Source organism: Hesperophylax consimilis, chromosome 1 (assembly GCF_061612785.1).
Source record: "Hesperophylax consimilis isolate HC1 chromosome 1, BYU_Hcon_1.0, whole genome shotgun sequence".
NCBI lineage: Eukaryota > Metazoa > Arthropoda > Insecta > Trichoptera > Limnephilidae > Hesperophylax > Hesperophylax consimilis.
The window spans coordinates 4311277-4333247 of record NC_142836.1 but is presented as its reverse complement, the minus strand read 5'-3'; the positions used below and the strand labels follow the sequence as shown (position 1 = coordinate 4333247).

The 21971-nt window shown below is 31.7% G+C and overlaps 1 protein-coding gene and 1 non-coding gene across 2 annotated transcripts in view; one reads left to right on the top strand and one right to left on the bottom strand.

Moving 5' to 3' along the window:
* The window catches only part of LOC149426152 (neuropeptide CCHamide-2 receptor-like), a 176324-nt gene that overhangs the window by 141399 nt on the left and 12954 nt on the right, over nt 1–21971 (top strand). The window lies entirely within an intron of this gene.
* On the bottom strand, nt 2381–2453 carry TRNAS-AGA (transfer RNA serine (anticodon AGA)). Its single transcript has one exon. It is a non-coding gene; the product is annotated as a tRNA-Ser (tRNA).

Below are 21971 nucleotides of genomic sequence, written 5' to 3'. Positions count from 1 at the left end.
ACAACATACCTAAAACTTGTAAAAAATTATTGTCAGACAAAGGCATGACGTCATAACTTGTTGAAGGAATATTCATAGCTTGTCGAGTGGGGTCCAAAGCAACCTGACCGTACGTTCCTATACAAAATAAGTTTATGTAAATTAATATAATGTTATAATAAAACAGATCAAGCAAAATGAAAAATAATTCATAATAATTATGTTAAACTTATCCAGTATCACAATAAGTAACATTTAATTTCCAATGAAAGATTTACGTATTTTAAATTTAAATTAAAAAAATATATATATATATATACAATTGGTATATTATAATATGTACATTGTACATACCTATAACTTTTAAAACACTATCGTCTGACAATGATTGCATTTTCTCATTGCTTGATGAAAGTATGTATATGCATTGGCACATTGTTAGATTCAATTTTATTATTTAATGAGGAATCCAAAACACCTTCATCAGGAGCTCCTATAGAATATAAATTTATGATACATTAACATTAATCTCAGATAAAGAATAGAGCATCATCATAATATTATTTAAGGATAAAACACCATCATATAGGTACATAGGTTAGGTATAGAACAGTTAGGTATACAGATAAAACAGGTATTTCTCTATTTTATTATAAACAGTGATATAAAAACGATCTAAAGTTGGAGAAAGCCATACATGAAATTAATTTAATCTCTATTTGGTATCTATATGATTAAATGTATTCCTAGGTATTCTACTTTTTTGGGGTTAGAATTTGTAAACTTTTGTTATTAAATATACTGATATAAATAGGAAACATTATCCAAAATTTATATACTTACCACAAGCCTTGTTTAAATTTTTCATCATTTCCATAAAACGCCGAGATCTTTTCATTTTGTAATAATAATAAATTGAGTTAAGTAAATAAATAATCCACAGAACACAAAATAATCACAACAATGTAATGACAAACGTCAAAACTACTAGTGACTTTATGATGGTCACAATAGTACAAGTTCATAGGCACGCCTAGCGACATAAATCATTTAGAAGTATTATCGGTAGATGTAACAGTATAAGGTACACTTATACTTATGAAACTGAAGAAATGTGTCGAATTACTTTTTGCACGTGTGTACCATCTAGTACAAGTACTTTAATTCTGTTTGAACCGAATCTTTGAGCTAAAGAGGTGATTGTCATTACTAGTATAAGTGATCTTATACTTATGAGCTCAAGTATTTTAAGTTAGTTTAATAGGCACAAAGTTGTTTATTTATGTTTTGAGTACTGGTGTAATTATACAGTTAATACCATTGATGCCGACATACACAAGACACATTTTCTCATATAAATCGTTAAATGGTCAAAAATGCAGTTATACTGTTATGTCCGCCCATCAAAGATATATGGACCAGTATAACATTTATGGACCAGTCTGAAATAGATGTGCATTGAAAAGGGTAGCCTATTGTGTGATTACAATAACTTATTTGTAATTTTATTTTATAATAGTTGTAATTTCTTTATTTTATTAAAATGCAATTATTACAATCCTGAACATAGTAAAGTATTTCGATTGAAAATACATGTTGCGTGAACAGAAAATACTTCTTTTTAAACATAAATGTTTTTGATTTAATATTACTAGGTAATTCTACATTACTTATTATTTAAAACTTATCATCTGTATGGTAAACAATGGCCATGATATGAATAATCCAACTAAGTGTGGTAGTTGGCTGGTCTCGTAGGATAACAAATTAATATTATGATATTAAAGTTGATGAATAACGTTGGATTAAATAAACAGTGATACTTTATTTTCACAAAACTGGTTTTATCCACATAATAAGTCGGTGGTTTTCCCACTGATATTTTGAGAATTCAAAAACGTACAGGCAGTGGTGTGCATGAAAGCTGAAAATAAAAATATGTAATTCATTTTTCGTAATAGTAATTTTATAAGAATTATTTTTTTTGGTATGATCAGAAATATCGAAGATTTTATGATTTTATCGGATCAAATCGACTTTCCACATTCACTTTGAGAAATTTAATCTTCTCTGGCAATCATCTTAAATATTCACGATTTCGTTGAATCAATCAAAAGACATACAGGGTGACAAGAAACGTACCTGACTTAATTTAACAATTGATTCCTGAGATAATTCTGAGTTTAAAATATGAAAATTACGTTTTTTGTTTTTTTCGTTTCCCAATACAAACAAAAGAAAATCTGTCTTATATGGTCACTCAGAAGAGTAACCTCCCAGCCCCCCACCAAGATTCTTTAAATGTTTGTAGGTGAAATAAAAAGTAACAATTATTTTACAAGCAATAATTATTCGCCTGAAACACTCATCCACATTGAAAAATCTCCTGATAAAAGATACATGACGCCAACGGGACTCGAACCCGTGTCCCTTCGATTTCTGGTCGACAGCTCTGACCACTGAGCTATGGCGGCTTATCTCTTACCCGCGAAATTATTCAACATATACTAGTGTTTCATTCAACAATTACTGCTTGTTACATTTTTTCACCTGAAAACAACCAACTTTGTTTTATATGAGAAAGGCATTGTAAGTGCTAACTCTCTCACTAGATGGCGTCGAGACAAATTGTCTACATTTTTAGATGAAGAATAGAATAGTATCTTTTATCAGGAGATTTTTCAATGTGGATGAGTGTTTCAGGCGAATAATTATTGCTTGTAAAATAATTGTTACCCTTTGTGCTATGCATAAAAAAATCTTGTCTTAAAAACATTAGTTTACCAAAAAAATAATAATGAAATAAAAAGTCACCGGCAATAAAAATACTTCGTACTTCTTTCTAAAATCAGCTTCCGAACCGCGGTTAAAATAAGTCATGTACGTATTATATTGTTATGAATACCAATTATTATTGTTAATTAGTTGAAAAACTTGTATTTTGCGAACGTACTCTCATTTTCGATCTAAAAATCACGTTGAATTTTGGCTTCAGGTTTTACATTATTATCATCTTTATATATGTAATTTATATTATTATCATCTATATTTATATATATATATATAGAGTTTTCAGGTACACTAGAATTCACAACCTTAAAGTTTTACTCCAAACCATTCAAAATCCCGAGCAACGCTGGGTACACTTCTAGTTTCTAAAAATATTCTAATGAGTAACTCGCACATTATAATTTTACCGGCTATGTAGCATTCCCTGTCAAAATACTTATTACAAAATTTTCATATACAAAATAGTTCTTCCAATACTTTCATTTGCTGAAAGTGTTCAGCTTACCCTAGATCAACGAGCAATGCAAGTCACTGAACATACGAGTACATATGATAATAATATGCATGATGAATTTATAAACTCTCTCTTGGAAATAAACAACACACGAATCGATTAACCAGCTAGTTGTTGGGTAAAACAACATTCACGTAGATTAACATGAGCCACCTCTTCTGAAGCTGCTATGGCGGAGGTGCACGCCTTACTGATAAATCCGTCTTCAACCCTTCCACCCTCATTATGGTAATTGCACCCAGTGAACCGGCAGCCTTCTCCGTCGAATCTGTTCCCATTATTGTTGTAAAATTCAAAATGAATTTCCACTCAATTTGAACAGATTAAATTGAAATAATTGAAATAAAAAGCCTACGAGACGGATGATAGAACAGAGTTGTCAAAACATATTTTCGCGATTATTCAATCAAGCCGAAAAATAGGAGCAAGTGTCTTGTAACAAATTATGATGAAATTACCCTCGTTATTGCGTGTCAATTCGGGATATTTCAATCCAGACCACTTAGCAAAGACATCTTTTATAATACCTACCGCCACAGACAGCGACGAATTATTAATTTACTACGCCAAAAATATTTTTTAGATTAGTAATGGTTGTGACGGGAGTACCTAAGAAAATATTTCATGAAAATGCCGAATTAGGGTTAGTTGGAGTCAGGTGCTTGTAGTATTCTAATATTTTGTTTAAATATTTCATTTTTTGTTTTTAATGAGTTTTTATTATTCACAATGTACATTTGTTACGTATAATTTTTTTTAATAAATTTAGCGACGGTTTCGACACGTCCGTGTCGCTAGCTATTTTAAAACTAAATTTTTAAGTGCAGAAATATGGGGTTTTATTTAGTTTGGTTCTTTGGTGGGAGGGATTTGAGGGAGGGGGAGGGGGTTGAGAGGGAAACGGAGGGAGGAGTCAACATAACGGGGAACATTGTCAATAGAGGTGATTTGCAAGGTGCTATTATTATATTTACTATATTAATGTTTGAATTAATTTTTTTTGTTGATTTCCAATGTTTCTAATGCGCACAAATTAAAATATTTATTAATGTTAGAATATTTAAACTTAGTTTTATCCCGGTTGAAGCTATGGCCTGTCTCTATCAAATGATTAGCGAACTCGGAGAAATTATTATTTTTTAAACATAGTTCGTGTTCCTTAATTCTGGTTTTGAAATTTCTTGTAGTCATACCTACATACTGCGAGTTACAATCATTACACTCTAAAGTGTATATCCCATTTTTATCTAATTTATTTGAAACATACTTGTTATTAATTAAGTTTTTTATTTTAGAATTAGTGTAAAAAGCTGTCGAAATATTAACTGGTAACATGCGGGATATTTTTAAGGATAAGTCGCCTGTATAAAGAAGTTTTTTATACATTAGATTTTTACTAGATTGAGTGTTATTATCTCCACTATAAATGGACTTTTTAGAAAATATTTTGGTTTGTTTCTTATTAACTAAACGATTAATTATGTCAGGTTTATATCCGTTGTTTAGAGCTTTACGAAATTAATTACGTTGTTGAATAACAGATGGCGCTGCGTTCGCATCATCAAACATTCATCCACATATGCGCAAGTCATTCACGAGAAGCGTCACGACAGTTTGACATTGCATTTGTCATTTTTTATGTATCACAACTCAGTGCGTACATAATTTTGTACGATTTATTTTAATTTATCTATTTGTGTGCGTGTATTACAGTGAATAATGACAGAAGGACGCAAGTAAGCAATGAAGCAACAAACCTGCGAAATAGTAGAGCAGAAAGAACAGACATACAAATTCAACAAGATACCGAGAATGTGCGTGTGCGTCGCAATTGCGTAAATCTAAATCTAAAGAGGCACGAACTGAACGAAATCAATTTATTTCTTTGCTTAAATTTCGGCACACCATGTTTTTCACACGGACAATTATAATTGGCATGTTCTCGCGTGGGCAAACCTTGAGCTTATTTGTTTTAGCTAAAGATGGACTGACAAAAAATATTGTACTCTCAATTGCTCTTTGAAATTAAAATTGATTTTCTTTATTTAATTTTCCTACTTAAGGATAAAGAATAAATCGATTTTTTCATTTAACTTTTAAAAGATCGAACAATGAACATGTCCGTTAATTTAATGAAACACATTGAATTGAGAAAATAAATGGTTAATGGTTTTTTTGTTTTTATCGGCGGTCATCGTCTTCAGTGCTCCATTCATATTTCTGCCATAGATTTCATCCCCACACACTTACAATACATTCTTTATTTTTTATTTAACAACCGAAATATTCACTATAAATAATTTAAATGGCAGAAAATAATTTATATGGCGTTTGCCGGGTCAGATAGTATAACATATAATTATAATTATTAACTCTATAAATAACTTCTAAAACTATTCATTATTATTTTTTTTTATTTTTTTTATTTTTTATTTATTTATTAATCTTAAGTTAGCTCACATCTTCGTGTGTGCTAATAGTTTTATAAATATATAAATATGTACATTGTTTGGCAAACATAATCTTTCTTTAAATATTTCAATAAAGTCACAAAAAAGAAACATTAATAATTGAGATAGACATATTTTCTTAATTCATTTTTGAACTTATTAATATTTTCTATCACAGCAATTTCCTTCGGGATTTTGTTATAGAGTTGAACGGCCTGGTACATCAGAGATTTTTGGGTGCTTGTTTTTTTTCTTGTTGGCAATCTAATTTGCTTATAGTTTCTCGTCCCGTGTCCGTGTATCTCGTTATCTGATAGTATTATTACGCTAGCGTCTGGACGATCTAGGCCCTCTGATTGGTCTAATTCAAATCGTATGTTTCGGGTAAATCCCGAATAGGGGGTCTGCAGGCATAATTCGACCACTCTGCCCCTCTGGCGGTATAAAAACGAACCAAATGACTGGCGCGAATATTTAAATATGAAGTTAACAATATACGCATAGTTACGCAAAATGATTTGACCATTAACAAGCGTTTAATAAGTAGATTTCTTCAGGAAGCTTATCACTTTGTGATGGCATTATTTATTTTATTGAAACATAAATAACTTTGTTTACATCACTTAATTACATACAACCTCTACATGTTATATGAACGAAGTTCACCTCATCAGGAGTAAGTATACATTGAAGTCAAAAATTAAATATAGATTATAATTGGAAAGAAGAAGTGGAAGTAGGGGGGAGGGGTAAGAGTGGGCGTAGTTTATCAGAATTAGGAATTACAATATCGTTAGACGGGAAAGACCAGTTGAGTGGGAAAATATTTAAAAGAGGGTTTGTATTTTTTTTTGCTTATTAATTATATCTGATTTTATATTGACACGTTTTTTTTATTTCTAAAATTTAAATATTATTTATTTGCGATGCTTTATATCATGTGTGAAGTATTTTAAGACCTGAAAACACAAATATCATATAACCATAAAAGAATATATTCATAAAACAAATAGCATTTATTAACGTTTATTCTAATAAATTGATAGTTGAAATACTAAATAAGTAGGTGTATACTTACTCCTGATGAGGTGAACTTCGTTCGTGAAACATGTAGTGGTTGTATATAATAAAGTGATGTAAACAAAGTTATTTGTGTTTGAAATAAAGTTTAATAAGATTACATTATTTGATCTTTTTCCGTTGTATATCAATGCATATGTACGCAATAAAATTTAAACATTATATTTATTGGACAATTTGTATAGCGCAGCTTTTGTGAGATATCACCTCAGGGGCGCTATATTGTAATAATCTATTTACAATATATACTCACTCTGTGAATGACCTAATATGTACCTATTAAATGTAACTATTGTTAGTATCACTTAAACTGGGCGAAGGCCAACCAAGTACCGCCCGCAGGGCCTAGCAGGAAAAAACCCGCGGAGCGGGTTTTTAACTGCTAGTTGTAATTTATTTTTCTTTTCAGTTCCTTAGACATCATCCCTATGTTAATTTTATGTATAAAAATAAGTATATTCAAATACACAGTTTGCTTCACCGTCAAAATATTCAGCTCCTTTAACATGTCTCTTATCCGTGTGTATATGTTGCGCTTAAGTATTATTCGCATTGCTTTATTTTGCAGTATTTGCATTTTTTTCATTTTCTCTTTATTGCAGAGAAAAAGAATACTTGGACAGTAATTAAAGTGTGGTGATATAATTGTATTGTATATTATCTGGCATGTTTCTTTATTTACTTTGTTTGTGATTCTACCAAGAAATGATATTTTTTTTGCAATTTTTTTAATTGTATAGTCTGCATTTTTAGAGAAGTTCAATTTTGAGTCTATAATAACACCTAGATATTTAATTTCTTCCACTTTTTTTATGATTTCTCCATTTATAGAAACCTTTGGTTCCTCATGCGTATTTGTTCTGCCTATATGCATGTATTTTGTCTTATTTACATTTAGTTTTAATTTATTTAGTTTGAGCCATTTTGACAATGTTTCTAAGTCACTATTTATCTTTTTGATTGCTTTCTCATAATTATCTTCTGCAATATAAATTAGTGCGTCGTCTGCAAACAGTCTTATTTTGCAATGTTTTAATATTTTTACCATATCATTTATGTAGAGTATAAACAATATCGGACCCAATACAGATCCTTGCGGTACACCCAGCTTATTTTCAATCGGATTTGATATATTGTTTCTTATCTTTGTTGTTTGTTGTCTGTTGTGTTTAACATTATAAAAATGTAGTTTTTTGTAGTAGAGTCGCCAACACTACCGAAAGGAATACGCTCGATTTAAGAAAGGAAGAAAGATGGTGTCAACATTAAGAAAAATTACATTACTTATAATATACGTTTTTGTACTTGTAATAAAATGAGGAGGAGCTATTTTTTTCAACTTATATTAAATACGTTATTATATTAAATTCGTTTTATGTGAAAATAATTGCAGGTTAAATTACATACCTGACGCTTTAATATCCACGTTGAAAACTTTATGGTTTTAAAATAGGGAAAATGAACGAGTGTTTGGTTTTCGTTTTCGTTTTCGAGTATTTCGGCAACATTAGCCGCGTTTCAGCAACAATTATAGATGAGTGTTATTGCGTCGGGAGCATTCCGGCAACATTAGCCGCGCGAAAAATAACTCAACTTTGCCTGCTTGGCACACACCGACTATTCGGTTACGTTCACAAAATAAATTCTTCGCGTTCAATTTTAATTAGTTTATTTAATTTTTTAAGGTTTCTAAGGTATTTATAATTAGTTTGAAGACAATGCTTCTACATATTTTTGGCGCCGTAATTTCCTTCGGCCGTCCTTAAGTGCCTCTGATCTCAATGAAAAGGTCAATGGCGTTAATAATAAATAAATTTGCTTTAAGTAAATAAATCCTTTTGTTCATTTCTTAGACATAAAAATTCTTCTCTTTTGTAGAGCAAGAGAATTCAATTCACACTAATTACATTAGATTCGAAAACTATTGAAGGCATAGTATTTGTTTCCAACAAAGCGACAATGACCATTTGTAATCGACTGCTTTTATAATTGTTTTTTTCATTAGCTCTACAAAGAGAGCTCCGAAGAAAATAAATCCCCTTAAAGCTTACGTCATATTTGGGGATGCTGTGTGGAAGGTCTTTATAGGAAATGAAGGATAGGATAAAAAGGTACTAGGTACGAGTAGGTGGGTAGGAATATGGAGGTCAGTGTGTCCATGAGTAACGTACGGATGAATACATCCGGTGCAAGGCAATGTTCCGTGAGAATCCTGCTGGAAAGAGCAAAAGGTCTATATCAACCAGTTTTTCCCGATCCGGCCTGTCATGCAGTCAGTGGAAGAATGCAGCACCCCATGAGCTCGGGCACCCCTGCCAAGTCACCGAGCGTAGCGAATCATTTGGGGTGACTTATGGCAGAGGTGTTGGTTATTCAATATAATAATAATAATATAGTTCCCGGCATGGCGGTACTCACATCCGCCTCCCAGTTTGACTTAGTTTTCGTTCTTCTCGAATCCCGATTTGACATGGCCCAGAGTAAATGTGTTTATCCACAGTAGACCCGTGCGGCTTTAATCTAATATCCTCACTTGTACGTGAAGATCAACGCTTTCGCTATGATTTTAAAAAATATTCCAAAACGTGTCGGAACTTTTTTGTTTCACTCTATTTTATGGTAAAAATGTGGAACTTTAGTTTCGTATGTTAATACATTAAAGAATAATGTTTCATATTATTTCATTTCCTATTTTTGGAAAAGTTTCATCTGCTCATGTGCGTATTTATACGATGAAGGTTTAATGATATATAAGCATATTTATCACTCAGTTAAACGAATTATTTTCGTTTTTCAGTTAAATTTTATACGTATTTGATGCTTATTGTACGACTCATCTTTGTTATATTTTATACGTATTTCTCTTTGGTACTCACTGTACCACGCATCTTTGAATATGTTATAAGTATATCTCTTAGGTGCTCATACTGCTCACTGTACCACGCATCTTTGAATATTTTATACGTATACCACTTAGGTGCTCATTGTACCACGCATCTTTGGATATTTTATACGTATTTCTCTTTGATACTCATTGTACCACGCATATTTTAATACATTCATTCTTCCAGAAAATATTTTTTTCTTTGGCCCGTTAACTTTTGATAATTTAATTTTATCAACTGTATTATTTTAAGTTTTAGAAAATGAATAATAAAAAAAATAGCTAACGATACGAATAATAATAAAATAAAAATAATAATAATTGGATGACTCGTATAGCGCCGTTTTTGTGCAAAATCACCTCAAGGGCGCTGTACAAACTTGTAATACATCTCTACAGTGATCTATGTTATTACTTAACTATTTATGGAGATAATATACAGTACAATACTTACCTGGTAGATCACTTGAGATTGACACTTAATTAACATTATATAATGGTTTATTAGCGAAATTAAGATACAGGATTTAGGACATAATTAGAAAATTGAATATAACTGGACTTTCTTAGGAATAGAATATTTAATTTAAGGGTACGACAGCTTAAAAAGATAAGTTCTTAGTTTAGACCTGAATTCTGTTGGACTTCTTATGGATCTTAGTTCTGGAGGGAGTTTATTCCAAGCCTTCGGCCCAGATACTCCGAAAGCGCGATCACCAAACTTAGTATTTGGCTTGCGCATAGGTTCTATCAGTCTGCCTAGAGCTGATGATGTTGCTGATCTAAGAGTTGACTGCCTCAGACCAGTGTTTTCCGGTACGCGTAGTTCAGAGATGTAGGGTGGGACCATTTCATTGGTGGATTTAAACACCATCCAGCACATTTTGTACTGGATTCTTTCAGGGCACTTGAGCCAGTGAAGGTTACGAAGGTGTTCTGAAATGTGCAAATATTTTGAAACCCCGGTTATGAGCCTTGCTGCTGCATTAAACACTGATTGAAGCTTGTCAATTTGATATTTTGGAAGGCTGGCATAAATGCCGTTGCAGTAATCGAGACGTGAGACTACGTAAGAGTTGATAAGTAGTTTTGTTGCTTCTGTAGGAAGGTTTCTTCGGACAGTCTTGAGTTGTCTTAGGTAAAAAAAACCGATGCTTACAGTCCTATTTATTTGACTTTTAAACGAAAAGTCTGAATCTAAATTGACACCGAGAAGTTTGACTGTTGTTTTTGGGATGATAACGCTGCCAGAAATAGTAATAGGTGAATTGTCTATTAAATGTTGACGTTTGTTTGTGGCTGCCCAGAGAAACTCAGTCTTAGATGGATTGGGCTTCAGCTTGTTTGAAGACATCCAACGAGTTATTGCTTCTAGACATTCAGTTATACGGATATACCTAGTTTCAAATACATATGATATCAGATTTTCACGGCCAAAAGTATTATTGTGATTTATTTTTGGGGTATCATGCCGTGTTGCGCTACATCCTTTTTTTCGGACAGCATTATAGTGTCCATAATGAGGGTAGATGTTGGCTGGAGAAGGAGGTAGAGCAACACGGCATATTACCCCAAAAATAAATCACTACATGTACGTAGATGTTAATATTTTCATATGCAATTTAATACTTATAAGCTCATCGATATTAAGGAAAATTACAATATATTTGAAATTAATAAAATTTCAAAGTTAAAATTCAAGTTCTGTGAAAGTTCTATTCCAAATACTGTGAAGCAACTACTGTTCCCCGCGGTGACTTCTGACGGAATAAAAAAACTTGAATTAAACTTTCATAATACCTACTTGAGTTTTTATGAATTGTTCAAATTCTGTAAAACGACCCGTTTTAAAAGTCTTTATGATGGCAAAATGAATAACACGAAGACGCACATTCGAGTACACAGGGTGTTAAGGGACCCACCCGACTTACTCTAACCAGTGATGCCTGATATTATTCAGAGTTTAAAATGCAAATTAAATTTGGGTCTGATTGTTTCTTGGAGTGACTAGTGATAGCACGTGAAAGCTTTTTTTGTTTGGTTTTAAAGAAAAAAAATTAAGAGTCCTCGGAGACCACCATTTATTTTGTGTTTTTTACTCCAAATAAAGCCAGCAATCATTGGTTCAAGTATTTTAATTACGTACCTTAAGAACCTGTATAAATGTAACTGATTATTTGCGCACCTTTCAATATTTCTCGTCAAAACGTCGATTCTTTTTACTTATTTTTTTATTTGCATGAAAAATTAAGATTTCTATATAAAGTAAAAATCATCAATAAGTAGTGTGTAGGATAAAGGTTAACGTTCTCAGGATTTTAGTAAAAATAGGACAACGGTTCAAACATAGGAAACTATAATGTTTAGAATGGGTTTCTGAAAATAATGAGAGCAGTTCGTAATTTTGTGCACTTACAAATTAATAATAAAGATGAAACAGAAATGTTTTCACAACTTTGAGTCACGAGTTTGAGTTCCTTTGATATGTGTATGCAGGGGATTTAGTGAAAACACCATTGGACAATATTTCGAAAGTTTTGCTTCGTTTAGGTTGGATTCGAAACCCCCGGGAGTTTGGGAACTCCCTTAGTGCACATGAGTGTGATTGTAATTTATTTTAAAGCCAATGTAGTTTATGAAACTGATATATATGATAGTCTATTATTACATTTCCTGCATATTCAGGTGTTAGATAATTTACCAGTGTACCATGTCTCTTTTCATTGTATTTAGAATTAATTAAATATATCATGTAACGAAGAAATTAAAGATATATTGCAATACACCATAGAGCTACAATTAGAGGCGCTACTGCGTACTAATATCTCGTCGAAACTTGTGCCACTATTAGAACCCGCAAAGTGGTTTGTGTAAACCGGATTTGGTAGTCTTAGTTATGAATACCACTCCTTTTCTGTATTAACCGATGTGACTTTCGTTCAAATGCTGTCTTTGTTAATGCATTTTGTTCTGCTACTTGCGCTATGAAATTGCTACTCTTGAAACTGCTGAAAATTGAAAATATCTTTGTAACCAACAACCCAGCCATACTCAAACATCTTTGAAGCTGCAATACCACGGGAGTACAAACAGCAATCTAAATAAGTAGACAAATTCAATGGACAGGTGTATTGCGCATTGCTTTTACGGTATAGCTAGCTCAAATCTGGAATCTAGAGAAACTAAGTATTAATACGGAAGCATTGAATTAAGGTTCTTTCGACTTCTGTGCTGCAGCATTAGAAACCAAGGCATCTTTGAACGAATGGTCAACATTGTACTTTTCTCTTTATTTTTATCGTTCCAATTTATTTTTGAATTATTATTTACAAAATCTAAATTCGGTTTTATTTTTAATAAACCTACAATACATACGCATTTTAGGATTAAATATGCATTTTTTCAACTTCCAAAAACATTTCAACCATTGGATTATATTTCCAGCCACGACTACATTATCTTTCCTGTTCATTCGATTCAGAAAGAAAGCATTTAACGACGAAAAGGTTTTGCCCTATTGTGTGGCGAGGGTACATAATTCCTTTGAAAGCGGTCTAGCGGCGCGGGTCTCGAGTTTTCGTATGAGTGAATCAGAATAATAACAAAAGTTCAAAAAGCGAGCACATTTGAATAAAATTGGCAAACATCATGCACACTTTTCCAAATTCAAAGACATGTCCCAAAACGGGAAATATTATATTCCTAGTTAAACAAAAAAATAAATTTTTTAATAATTTTCCTAAAAAAATGTTCATAAATGTTCTTAATTCCTATTGTAACGTCATGGCATATTTCGCTTAAATACATTAAAAAATAATATTGCCCATTTTGTCCTCCCAACATAATTTAAAAACCACAGTTTGAAAATGGCCTTGAACGCCGAAACAGCTGTCACAATAATAATAACTAAAATTCTCGGAGAACTTAATAACATTATTTTATAAATAAATAAAATTTAAAACAAAATAGATGTGCCTACTATTGATTCCAACGGTGACCGGATAAATCATCACAATGATAATTCATTACATCTTTAAAAAGTTATATAAAGTAATGTAAAGTGATGAAACCAAAAGTTTATAAACTGGGTTAAGTAGGTAAGGTTAGGTTAAAAAATTTCATCGTTTCTAATGACTTTATATCACTTTTTAAAAGTGTGTTGAATTGTCACTGTGTTGAGTTATCATGGAACCGTCTTTACGCCTAGTGTGTCGAGTAGTTACTCTTAAATTGACCAGACTCGGAAGATCACAATAGCCGAGCTTTGAATTTACAATGCTGAAACATAGGACATGTCGCTTATAATATACCTTCATATTATACAGTTTCATAAAATGACAAAATTATATATTAAAATCAATATACATTAAATACCAAAAAAATACCAATAAAAATACATGTTGTACAGGCACATTAAGGTAATTCGTTTCGCAATTAAATCATTTAAGTGGTAAAATGTTTTATTTCGTCAAAAGTTCCCACAAAATGGTATTTGTTGTTTAAATTACTGATAAAATGGTGTCGACGCATATTAAACAAACTGCTGTGTAGTGTTTAAACGGATCACAATGCGAGTAATATTACGTTTTAGTATCATACAAATACCAAGCGTAACAGCGCTGATTTAATTTACATCAGAACACCCCTCCTATCCCTTTAGAAAACAAATCTAAAGTTTGACTCAATAAGAGTAGCGTCTGCTAGTTTTGCCAAAAAGCAACAAAATGTAATCATTTTTAGTGATTTTGTAGACACTTAATAAATTTATTAAAATAATGCTGTTTTTAATAAACTTATGAAGTGCCAATTTTAAAAATAATTTATCAAAATTTTTCAAATTAGGAAATCGCACCATGTATACGGATAGAACAAAGAGGCATAATTTCTGAAATGTTTAACGAATTGCCTGAACATAAAGAGATACATCTATTTCGAATTTAAAAACGAAAGTCAGATCTTCCTGCCTTCATAGAACATGAAAACAAATACCTACGTAACTATTAATGTATAGTATAATGAACTATGTATAACTACATACCAGAGAAAATAGTCTTGGAGTGACGGACAGATGATATGTCCCTACCACTGTGGCGCGTGGCGACGGGTCGAAAGACCAATTGAACAGTCAAAGGGTCTACCCAAACCAGAGTCTCCCGATCTGGTATGAGGGCAGGCTCATCCTGAACACACTTCCACCGATGAACCCGGGCACCCCTGCTAAATCACAAAACGTAACCATCCACTTGGTGTAACCTATGGCAGAGATGTTGGTTTTCCAATAAATGGTTCCAGGGGCTGCGGTACCCAAACCTGTCTCCCAAATCGGATGAAAATACTGCAATATGAATCAATTACTTTAAACTTAAGTATTTGAAACAAAATTTATTAAAAAAATTAAATTGAACAGGAGAAAGTTGTCGAATAGAATTAACATATTTAGCGTACTACTTGATACGTAGTATATTTTGTGCCAGTTAAAAGTCAAAATTCCTGAAAAGGAGAGAGGGGAAGAGAAATGGCTTGCTTAAAAAAATAAAAGAGAAATTAAAATCAAATTCATCTCAATAGATAATAATAATAATAAATAATAATAATACTTGGATGACTTGTATAGCGCCGTTTTTGTGCAAAAACACCTCAAGGGCGCTGTGGATGCCATTGATTACCATTAATTTCCATTGAATACCATTGATTTATATAGGCACCTACTTGGTGAATATCGGTAAAACGTAGACAATTTTTTCACCTATCGTCTTACGTCCTGCGAAAGCCTATTTTTATTTATTTAAGGTACATGTTTTAAAAAAGAAAAATATGTGAAAGAGCACAAGAGCTGCTCCCAACCGCCTGGATCCAGTGAGACTGGCATCCCCAAGTGGGGTATGTTGTGAGGATGAAGGTATTGAGGAAGGAGATGAGAAGGGGAAGGTGGTGAAGTACCTGGCTATTCAGATCTGATCACCAAACACGGCCAATGCCATTTTTATTTCTTTCTTGTTGTCGTACACCAGGGCGATACTAAGACTACTGAGATTATCTCCCACTAAGGCGCAGCCTGTGCGTGGGTAATATAAGTGTATAAATTATATTTTTGTACCTGAAAATAACAGTAAGCATATAAAGAAAAACGGTAGGATTATAATTAAAGTTAGTCTAAAAGATTGTGCAAGAGGTGCATATTAAAAATAAAGATTGTAAGATAATATATATATGAAGTAAAAGAACACAAAATAAAATAATAATAACTATACAATAAAATAATAATTACATTTAAATAGTCCGTTATGTTTAAATTCAGAATTAAACATTTTTAACAACAACAAAAAATTATTATAATTCTAATAAACAGTGTAAACAAACTAATTATGGTATTTTATAAATAAAATTTAGTATCATACTGAAGGAAAAAAAATTTAACTTATAACTAATTTCTAAAAATATGTGAAATTATTTTTTCTAAGTTCTTTCGGTGCTATTAAAAATATCTGCTATTTCTGCTAATTGTTTAGCTATGCTGGGTGGTATGCGTGTTGAAACGAATTATTGAAAGCAAAAGATAGTTTCAGTGGGTGACACTATTAGGAACATGAAATAAAATCAATTAAATGAGAATAATAACATATGTACATTTTAGCATCACGTTCATCAATCAAATACATCGTACATTTGGCTTTATATTATTTATTGACGAACAAGTGGATGCAATCTGTTAGACATAGTATAACATGATAGTAGTGTGATTGGTTTATAGTTAGTAAAAACATAGATCATTATAGAAATGTTTTATATATTTGAACAGCGCCTTTGAGGTAATTTGGAACAAAAACGGCGCTTTACAGATTATCAAAATATTATTACTATTATTAATAATGCAGGTCTTTCAATAAGGGAATTTATGATTTTTATAAGAAAAATGGCATCCTAAAGCAATCTTCTGTTAGACAACTTTTTTCATTTTAGATTTTTTCATTAGATAATTCTAGTTCATATTTTCAAGACGAGTTTTAAGTTCAAAATTTATGTGCCTTAAAAATTTATACCGTATTTTTAAATGTTTATAATTTTATGTTGTATGAACGATTTTTATTCCAATCACAATGAAAGCATTTTTTGGGGTTTCGAATATTCTTAAAAGAAATGAAAAAGGTGACATTTTTGTAACTTTTAATATTTTGAGGTCAGACCCTCCGATTCCAGAGCAACTGTGCAGATTCCCACATTCACCCAGGTTATTAGGTACCCCACTGATTAAAGTCCGGTTCACAAAATAATTTAATGGGACTAAATATTAACAATTTTAGAAATAGAAAGGCACAATCTCGTGTATTCAGTATTAAAACAATTATGTGCCATTGAAATAACGAAAAGCTTTTGTTACATTATGGAAAACTGAGATACCCTATTCACACTAAATCAGTGTTTTCCAGTTGTCGTGATGTATGGCCCGTGAAGCTGAAGATCCTACACTTTAATATTTATGGTCAACTCCTCAGAAACCATAAATTATTCTGGAAGACACTCTCCTAAAAATACGATCCATTACTGAAACTAGATGTTAGCATTAGATTGGCCAAAAGAGGAGAGAGAAGGGAAGTTTTTTTTTATTTATTTTTATATTGATTTGTTTTATGAGTCTGAAATTCTACGTATTGAAGCCAAAAGTCATTTTTTTTTAGTTTTGTTTTTAATGGTGTTTTTTGTAGAAATTAGGTCATTAATAATGCATATTACCTGTGAGGTTTTTCCCTAATAAATATTGAAATGAGCTACAAACCCAAGGTAATTAGCTTACTGGAATTACCAAATATTTAGAAATTCCACAATCTTAAACGACTTAGTAATAAATAAAATTGATTAAAAACCCTATAAACTACCCCTCTCCCCCCTTCCCCATATGTAGTGTATATAAACCGTAGACTAAGAATTTTGTGTACCAGTCTGAAGATGGCTTTGACGAGCTGAAACCGGTTACGGTCAAAATAAAATTAAGTGGAATAAAGTTTTTTATTTGTTTTATTATAATATAAAACAAATCATATTGTAGACTGTGGAGATATTATTTGGAGTTTAGAGTTACTGTTTACAAAGAGAGAAATGGATGGAAGGTGTGAAAATGTGGCTTATTTAGACAATGCTGGGCTTGTAGAACTATTTTAACGTATTAAAAGCGGAACAACAAGGGCAGGGTGGAAAAAGTTATTGGAAGATGGAAAAAAAGCAGCAAAAGTTTTTAAATAAATCTACACAAAATCTGGCGTGCATTGAATTTTTTTTTACTACGTATTGAAAACGAAGCATGCCGTTTTGTAGTGGTTTACGTACTTGGCTAGAGGAATTTGTGGATTTGTTGCCTGAGAAACGCATTAAAAAAATAGGTTTTCTTCCAAGTTGAGGTATTGCAACGTTGATTGCTGAATTCCATCGAACTTACAAAAATTACAGGTTTTCTTAAAACCTAGGCGGATTAATGAATAGCGATGAGAATCAACCTACAACCTCACAACTGGAGGCAAATCCGCCATGGAGGACATTGAAAATAAATCAAATATTGATATTGCAGATCGAAAAACGTATTTTGATTATTCAACGTCCTAAAATCCTTTGAGATAACTTCACAGAAATTGTACGAAGCGTTGAAATCTGTGTCCGTTCTCTTCAAATTTGAATAATATGATAACCACGCGTTGTTAAATCAAAAAAACTCCATAAAATTTTTGTCACGAAAACTCTGCTCGAAAATCGAAATGGAACTGAACTAAAATAGCGGCCGATTTAATGTTCATTTTGGAACACGACCGTATTCCCCAAGGGATGTGGATAGGAAGGACGGAATCTCTTAAAACCTGGTTCTGCCTTCTTTTACTATTTCGTACTTTAAAAATCTAATAAATATTATTATTATTTGGTCTCGCGCTTTTCACTAAGTTAACATTTTTTAATTTCATTATTTCATGCAAATTTTCATCAATTCGGCATGATTTGTCACTCATATAATATTATCACTGATTTGTTTTTTTTGTTTTTGAATATTTATTTAGATGTATGCAATATTTTTTAACATCTAGTACATATAAAATAAGAGTAAAAAATAAAACATAGTTCAAGAAAAACAGTTATATTGGTTAACAAAATAAGTTTAATAATGTCATACTGTCTGCAATCAGACCAAATTCATCCTTATTCTAATCGTTAATATTAGAACTCAATTGCTTTTCTTGTTTCAGTCATCTTTTAAATAAACTGTCCTGTCTGTATGAATTAAAAATATTTTTTTCTTAATACATTTTTGATATGTCTTCAATAGAATCCGTTACTGTAATCATACCACAAAAACCATTGCGATTTTTTAATAAATTTAAGAATATTTAAATTTTGATGTTTCCTGTGAGTGGAATCTTCTGGATAGGATGTACTGTTATCTTTTAGGAACATATGGCATAATAAACCTGCGAGACATTTAAGCACTATCTGATAACCGATCAATTATGTTTGAGATTGAATAATAAAGCCCACTACGCTTTATACAAATTCTCTAGAAAATGAGAGTGGAGATAGTTATAACGGGGCAGATTGAGACATTGTGTTTAAAATTCCCACTAAGTGAGCTAGCACCGCTCTTATCGCTTGAACCATGTAGCTTCAGTTGCTATCAAAACAACGTTGCCGTAAATTAAATAGTTCATAATATGTTACTCTGATAAATTACAGTTTCAAGTGACAAAATGTTATGATAATACATAAATAAGAGGACGGAAGTTCCCGAAAATATTTGCTGGGGCCAAGATATCATAATCTTACATGTAACCACTTAATCTTTTTTATTCAGTATTTTTATATTTTTTATTACTTAGCTACTAGTTTAAAGTGGGTAAGAATTCACAGATTTCGCAAAATTACATTTCGTCGCTTTGGTGACAAGGTCATAAGTATTATTACGCTAACGTCTGGACGGTTTCGGCCCTCTGATTGGTCAAATTCAAATCTTATGTTTTGGGTAAATTCCGCATTGCCTTTAAAGGTTCCTTAAAAATGTCATTCCCTCCTTTACCGGCCGCTGGAGTAATCCTATTGTCCAAACAACTGTCATTCTTACTATCTCTAAATTGAAATGTTATTATTCATTAACTCCTTCCTGTTCCGTGTTTTAACAATATATACTCACCTTCACTCTGTGAATGACATAATATCTACCTGTTAAATGTGACTGTAGTAAGTATTACTTAAACTGGGCGAAACCCAAGCAAGTGTCGCCCGCAGGTCCTGGCAGCAAAAACCCGAGGAGCGGGTTTTTAACTTATTGTTAATATTAATATTATGTAGACAACGAGTTGTTTTTTCCATTCAAATTTCAAAATATTGATTTTATTTAAGATTTTTCTACCATAACAGTTTCGCTATTTATTCACAACACGCCCCACCTTCCCATACCTACTGCGTAAGTAAATAAAACTTCCATAAGTTAAAAGTACAAAGCATTAAAAACTAAATAATATTACCATTGTACATGGCGTGGCAGTAAAAATATGCTTTTATTTCGTATTCACAATGGGAACGGTGGCAGACATGGGGGATGCTTTCAATGGAAATTAATAGTTGAATGAAATAATATTGACTTTGATGGTTTTATGGAAAATTGAAGTTCAATAAAAGCTCTGATACATTTTGCAGGAACTGACATTTATTTTATGTCGACGAAGGTGCCAGTTAGAATGGCTTATTTGGAACGGATTTTAAAATATCATTGGCGACAAAGCAAAATTCTCAGTTTGACAAATTTATGTCCGTTTATTATAATTTGATTTTATTTATTTGTTCATATCTTTGGCAAAAAAATATCACTTAACCTAGTTCGTGATAGCAACGTTTTTAGTATCGTTTGGTTGTAAATAGTAATCCATTCTTTAGTTTCAAACAATGCCACATTAAAAATAGTGCCGCGGCTGAACATTTTTGGTTTCCGCCATAAGTTCTACAAATTTTAAATAATTTCACTATTATATAAGTAAAATCAATAAAATTATATTAGGGTATTGGGGAAACAAACAGTTTTAAAATTTTATAAAAATATTTAAATTTGACATGTTGCATTGACCAGTGAAGTTTCCACATAAAATTAATGTTACACGTAGAAAAAACATAAATAAACAGAAAAACATAAAACACCTTATAGAAAAATAATTGAGATATCTTACACACAGCACGAGGAGAGGGTACGTAATTAACAAATCGATTGAATTTTCTCCAATATGCATTTAGAAAACTGAACTAAGGACAAATGGAAAATATCGGCGTCTAAAAATAAATTATTTTATTTTGTGTATGTTCTTCTGAAAAATGAATTTTGTGTGTAGTTAATTTTTGAGTGTGGTTATAAAAGAACGAAATGTAGTATGGAAATGAAAGAATATTCATATTTTAAACTTGATTCTTACATTTGGTTACATCTTGTTGTTCCATTGTTAAGACGTGTTATATCGAGAATAATTTTGACAAAAGGAAATCTTAGCAGAATACTTCTTAATCATTTTGTTAAATTGAGTAATTTTGGAATATTATGACAAGTTTGCAAAACGTCTTGAGCGACATCTTGGCATAGTGTGTTAAATATATAGAATTCCTAAAAATATAGGATAGACGGTGAAATCTTGGTGGATTTATTGGCTTTAAACGCAGTGAGCAGTTCATATATTTTCATATTAATATTTTGAAGAATGATAATAATTAAATCGAAAATCGAACACCTATCGGTTATATACAATAAAAGAGAGACCTGTTTTTTAATCTGAAGGAAACCAACAATCAAATATTTTATCGATAATTTGTATGGACGCAGGCAATGAACGGAAAAGATTATTTATTTATCTTGCATTCATTTTCTGCACGTTTAATCCAATTATATGCTTACAAATTATAAATTACTAGTGACAGTAGTCGGAATTTTGGTGTTTTTGGACATTTTTTGTTGCAGTTATCCTAAAAGGTATTTGCTTCAACAAATACCATGAATCATTCACCTTAAGTATAATAAAATTAACATAGGTAGAAAGCATATTTCTGATTTCAATCATTAAAAAAAATATAGTATTATTTATTATTATTTATTCTCAAACGGAAATTTGAAACAGAAAAAATTGAAAAAGATAGTATCGCATTTGGAATCGAACCCAGGACTTAAGCCTTGCCGGGGCTCTGCTCCACCATACAGCTAATTCGACCCGATATCCTTCAGCCAAATTTAACTGTATCATATTTCGACTAAGAACTACCAACATTA